The following is a 6345-nucleotide window of genomic DNA, read 5'->3' on the forward strand; positions in this document are numbered from 1 at the left end:
TAATTTTGAGGGCGCATTCACCAGATCAAGTTTTTTACATACATTGGACATACGATATGTAAAAACCGCTGCCAACTTCATTAACAGTATGCTTTTTCCAAGAGATGTGATGATTGACAGAATTGTTAAATAAAATTTGTAAAATGCATAAAACAACTTTTCGATACAGGGACGGAAAATGTGCTTGAACGCACGCGGAGCGTGCGTAAAAGTGCATTTTACGTTTACTGTATCGAAAAAGTTGGTTCTATACGAGTGTGAGGTTTCAAATCCGAGTGAAGCAAGGGTGACAATCACACGAGTGTGGAATTCATTTTCAAACGTGTATCTAACATTTATTTTTGGCGATACTAGAGGCATAAAATGCGATTTATTGCACGCAAAGCGCGCGTAAAAGCGTAAAATCGACTTTTACGCACACTGTATCAAAATAGTATATTGTATACCAAGGGCGTAAAGTGGGCTTCTTTAGGCCGAGTGAGGAGAGGGCGTTTACGAGCCGCAGACGAGTACTGTAACCACACGAGGCCAAAAAACCCGCTTAGCCCTTGGTGCACACCATATTTTTTGTAACGCATGTACTGATTTTCGCGATTTTAGAAGATTTGCCAATGAATTGAGTAGCAAGCGTAAAAGTACTATTACGCCCGCTGGTCGGAAAACGATTACTTTTGTCCCTAATTTTAGGTCAAAAAAATGCGAAAATCGATGTGTTACAAAAAATGGCACTTTATAGTGATGTGACCAAAACTAAGAATACACAAAACGTTATCCGAAAAATATTTCTTAAAACCTTTTTTAAAATCTCATATTTTTACAATTTTGACCAGCTCCAAACAGCTAATGAAAATTTATATTTTGTTAACAAATAACATCAAAGTATGTATGGTAATGGAGTTTTTGGAAACTAAATTGCACAAGAGTAAAGCGACGAGGGTATTAGACTCAACATTCCCCAGATCTCAAGGCGCGTGCTCTACCACTGAGCCAACGACGCACTCATGTATGTACACTTGGCGGTGAGGTATTAATTATGAAACGGGCATGGCAATTTACGTTGTAATTATCTGAAGAGTTGTTCCTTGCTTCATTACGATTAAATATAATAAACTTGACTTTGTTTGATTGATCTCAGTTCTTTTCTATCTATAATTTCGTTGCGGAATATAAAAAACTCGCCTAACCTTTTACTTTTTCAAAAGTTAATTTTTTTTAGAGATTTCAATCCTTTTTAGTAATTTTTTTTTTTTTGAGTATTTCATATTCAACATCGTAAAAATAAAATATAAGCATCTTTAGCACCTTTCGACCACGGCTTTTTTGTAACATTTTTATCATTAACATGAAATCACTGATTGTTCTGATATACACCACCCTCGAATTATTTCTACACCTAGACACCAAAAATCACGGTGCGAACTACCCAGACCTCGTCATCGGCCACCCTGTACACCTAGATGCCGTCCTCGTATAATTTATTTACCTATACACCAAAAACGACATAGCACACCATCTAGACCTCGTCATCGGCCACCCTGTACACCTAGACACCTTCCTCGAATGGTTTTTACACCTAGACACAAAAAACCACTGAGCGCGCCACCTAGACCTCGTCATCGGCCACCCTGTACACCTAGACACCGTACTCGAATGATTTTCATACCAAGACACTGAAAACAACCTGAACCTTGTCATTAGCTACCCTGGCAAGCTAGTTACTGTTACAGCTCCGGAACGCAGAGTATACACCGGCAACCGCTTAATTCTAAATATCGTAACATATTATTATATTTTCTTGAGAAAGCAATTCCCATCTGTATATAGCTTTGCGGCCAACTTCACGGTCCTTTCACATTTCGGGCTGAAGAAGAAAAACGTGGTTTTAGCATTTGTAGATTATACACTTACATATTATAAAAATAAGCAGCCTTTTCACTAATATTTTTTTTAAAAACCATAGTTTAGATCAGAAAACATTCTAATGAGCCAAAAAACCTTACCAACAGTAATGATAAGTATTTTTTTTTAAATAGTGTCACGGGCGCCGCGGCTTCGTGTGCTTCTCAAACTCGTCTTCGTGGCGTTACCGCGCCACTTGATATTAATGTCTTAGACGACATTATTGATGATTGAAAATTATATTTATTTACCTATGAGATGATTAACCTGAGAAAGAGGTTAGCTGCGAATAAATTGAATAAGCAGACGCGGACAGCCGATAGGAACAGGCGTGGGTGTGTTGAGCCCACACTGTCGAACGCATTCATCTAGAAACACTACGCAAGCACCACAACAACAAAAACACTTCACATTATCTCTTATCTCTCAATCTATCTCTTTCATCACACATTACAAAAATGGGCAAAAATCCTGCTGCCGAGGAGGATGCGGGAGCGATGACAACTGCCCCGAAAGGGGATGTGTAGAATGATTCGTCACCTGTTCTTACGCGGTAACGATACCAGCGAAGGCGCGCTGCCTTGCAGGGGGGCGTTAGGATGCGAGAATGAAACCGTAGTGTGTCTGACGACGAGTTGACACTGTCCTCGTCAAAGTCGGAAAGCTCTCATACTTAGTTCTAGAGAGGTATGGGGGTTATCACCTCTAGACCGGTGGACTCACCTGCGATCGGAACAGGATCCGAAGCGCGCGGGTTTAACATAACATGGTTCAAAAAAATCAAAAGGGACTTAAGGGTCGGAACTTGGAATGTTCGCAGTCTATACAGAGCAGGTGCGTTTAAAGAACTCGTAAAGGAAGCTGATAGGTACAATCTAGATTTGGTAGCAATATAGGAATCGCGGTGGCCAGATGGCGGAGTACTAGCATCGGGTACTTCACGTACCTGTATGGGGCCGGGATTGGGGGATCTCTCTAGGCACCGGATTTCTCGTAAGCAAAAGCATCATACATTCGGTTAAAAGTTTCAAATCCGTCAATTATAGGCTCTCGTACATCATTATCGAAGGTGAATGGTATAGATATGTATTTATTAATGTACACTGTCCTACGGAGGACAAAGAAGAAGAAGCTAAGGATCTCTATTACGAAACTTTAGAGCAAGTAATCGACCTGTTCGCGTCTTACGACACAAGAATAGTATTAGGCGATTTCAATGCTAAAATAGGTAGGGAGGAAATGTTTAGGCCTACTATAGGGAAGGAAAGCCTGCACGAAGCCAGCAATGATAACGGTATTAGGGTCATAAATTTCGCGTCGGCAAAAGATCTTATAATCAAAACTACGTGTTTTAAGCACAAGAACATACACAAGGCAACGTGGACATCGCCGGACGGGGCCACACAGAACCAAATTGATCATTTCCTCATTGAAAAAAGACGTCATACTAACGTTCTCGACATAAGGGCTTACAGAGGGGCAGATAGCGACTCGGACCAATTCCTAGTAGTAGCCAAATTAAGAGCTAGACTAGTAGCGAATCAAAATGGTAAGCGAGCAAACAAGGTAGAAAGCTTCGATATTGAGAAGCTACGAGATAGAACAGAGCGAATTAGGTACCAGATAGAAATTAATAACAGGTTTCAGGCACTTGAAGAAGCAAACACATCGCCGGAGGGGAATGACGAACCGAATATCTTATGGGGGGACATCGAAAAAACAGTAAAAGAGGCCGCGAAGAAAGTACTGGGTAAAAAGAAAAAGCCAAAGAGCAAACCATGGTTTGACGAAGAGTGCGAACTCTGGTTTGAAAGGCGCAAAAAGACTAAATTAGATAGCTTACAAAATAGAAGCGATAGGACCGTAGATGAGTATTCTAACGTAAGGAAACAGACGAGCGCGATCTACAGAAATAAGAAGCGGGAGTATCAAAAGAATCTTATTAGGAGAATAGAAACTAACAGTAAGGAAAATAACGCCCGCGAAATGTACAGAGGGATTAACGCAATCAGAAAGGGTCTTAGGAGTAGAGCGCAATTGATGAAGGACGAAAACGGGGACCTCGTAACAAATGACAACGAATTACTGTCGCTGTGGAAAAATTATTTCGATAAATTATTAAACGTGCACGAAAATAGCGAAGAATTAGGGGGCGAAATTCACACTGCTGAACCCCACGTGGAGGATCCGAGCTACCAAGAAGTAGAGGCCGCGATTAAAAAACTAAAAAACAACAAAGCCGCGGGAAATGACTCTATACCAGCTGAGTTACTCAAATATGAGGGCGTCGAGCTCACTTTCAAAATCTATAAACTAGTATGCGCCATCTGGAAAAATGAAACAATACCCGAAAATTGGAAGGAATCTATCATTATACCGATTTTTAAAAAGGGGGATAAGACAGACTGCAATAACTATAGGGGTATCTTATTTTTAGCAACGTGCTACAAAGTTCTGTCAAACGTAATACAAGCTAGACTCACTCCATTCGCGGAAGATATAGTAGGAGATTATCAGTGCGGATTTCGGCGCAACAGATCGACGAGAGATCAAATGTTTACCATAAGACAGTTGTTAGAGAAAAAGTGGGAATTTTGCGAAACCATACACCAACTATTTATAGATTTTAAAAAAGCGTACGACTCTATTAAGCGAAGCAAAATGTATCAAATTCTAGTACTTCTCGGTGTACCGAAAAAACTCGTGAGATGAATTCAAATATGTCTTAACGGAAGCACGGGAAAGGTCCGAGTAGGCGGTAATATATCAGAACCCTTCATGATACGCGATAGTTTAAAACAACGGGATGGGCTCTCTACGGTGCTGTTCAACTTAACGTTAGAGTATGCCGTTAGAAAAATGCAGGTTAGCCAGCTGGGCGCAACGCTTAATGGAACAACGCAGATACTAGGTTACACAGATGATTTGGATATACTGGGGGCTTGTAGAGAAACGGTAGCAAGAAACGCGGAAATCCTCATAAAAGCGGTGGAGTATACAGGGTTAGAAGTGAGTGAATCAAAAACAAAGTACATGATTGTGGATAAGCTAGGCATCTGCAGAGGGGAGGAAGATCTCAGAGTTGGAAATTTTACTTTTGAAAAGGTTAGCGAATTCAGGTATCTGGGTACGACCATAAATGATAGAAACGAGATTAATGTCGAAATAAATAAGAGACTCCATTCGGGTAATGCTTGCTTCTACGCCGTGAGTAATTTACTTAAGTCGAGGCTGTTGTCTAAAAACGTTAAAATAAGAATATACAGGACAATAATACTGCCGGTGGTTCTGTACGGGTGCGAAACGTGGGCTCTCACTAAGCAGGCGGACAACCGTTTTAGGGTATTTGAAAATAATGTCTTGCGAAAAATATGCGGGCCGAAGAAATATGAGGAAACCGGGGAATGGAGGAGACTACACAATGATGAGTTACACAATCTGTACGCGTCACCAAATATTAACAGAATAATAAAATCGCGCAGATTGGGATGGGCAGGGCACGTAGCGAGAATGGGAGACGACCGTACGGCAGCGCGTGTCATGAAGGGCAGGCCGATGGTAACGCGACCTCTAGGTAGACCTAGACGTAGATGGAAGGACAACGTAAAAGCGGATCTAGTAGAAATAGGACGGGTGGGTGTCGATCGGAGAGGTGCATCTTGGGTGGGGTTGACACAAGATAGGGCAGCGTGGAAGGCTTGCGTAGATGAGGCGATGAACTTTCGAGTTCCAAATGCCACGTAAAAAAAAAAATGAGATGATTAATATTTTACTTATTGCAGTTAGTCAATTTTTCAATAAAGAATTATAATTTTTGCTTCCTCCTAGAGAAAGCTTTGTAATAGTAAAATTTTGAGTTTCTTCAAAACTTCTAGAAAATACTTTTTGGTGTGTTAGAAGTTCAAATCAAGTGTTTTTAGAATATGTCCGTATGGATGTGTGTGTGATGTGTGGATGAGTGTGTGTATGTATACCGTAATATTTCTGGAACTACACCGTCAATATCAATAAAATTTATAGCTCAGTGTGGCTAAAATCCGCTGTTAAGTCACGCCTATCTCTGACTAAAGTAGTCCTTTTTTGCACCGTGTTTATCACACTCGCTACGCTCGTGCGCTAACCTCACGGTGCAAATAAGGACTACTTTAGTCACGAATAGGCTAGTCTTGCGGTCTTTAGCAATCTGTGATATAAAATTTTATACGATACTCTTGACTTAAATGCTTCAGTTTAGAGGTAAGTTATTTCTTTCCTAGGGGAGAAATGAGCTTATTTCTCACCTTCAAACAGGTAAGAAATGGATCCACTTCTTACCTCAAAATTTCATTTTTATTTTCCATTTCTAAGAAAGGACCGTTGATGCGCACGTTAGAAAAAATATGATGTGGAACATGGAAAGAATAGCATATTGTGCAACTAGAGGGAGGGGAAGGGAGTTTCTAACGA

Source organism: Nasonia vitripennis, chromosome 2 (genome assembly GCF_009193385.2).
Source record: "Nasonia vitripennis strain AsymCx chromosome 2, Nvit_psr_1.1, whole genome shotgun sequence".
NCBI classification, from domain to species: Eukaryota; Metazoa; Arthropoda; class Insecta; order Hymenoptera; family Pteromalidae; genus Nasonia; species Nasonia vitripennis.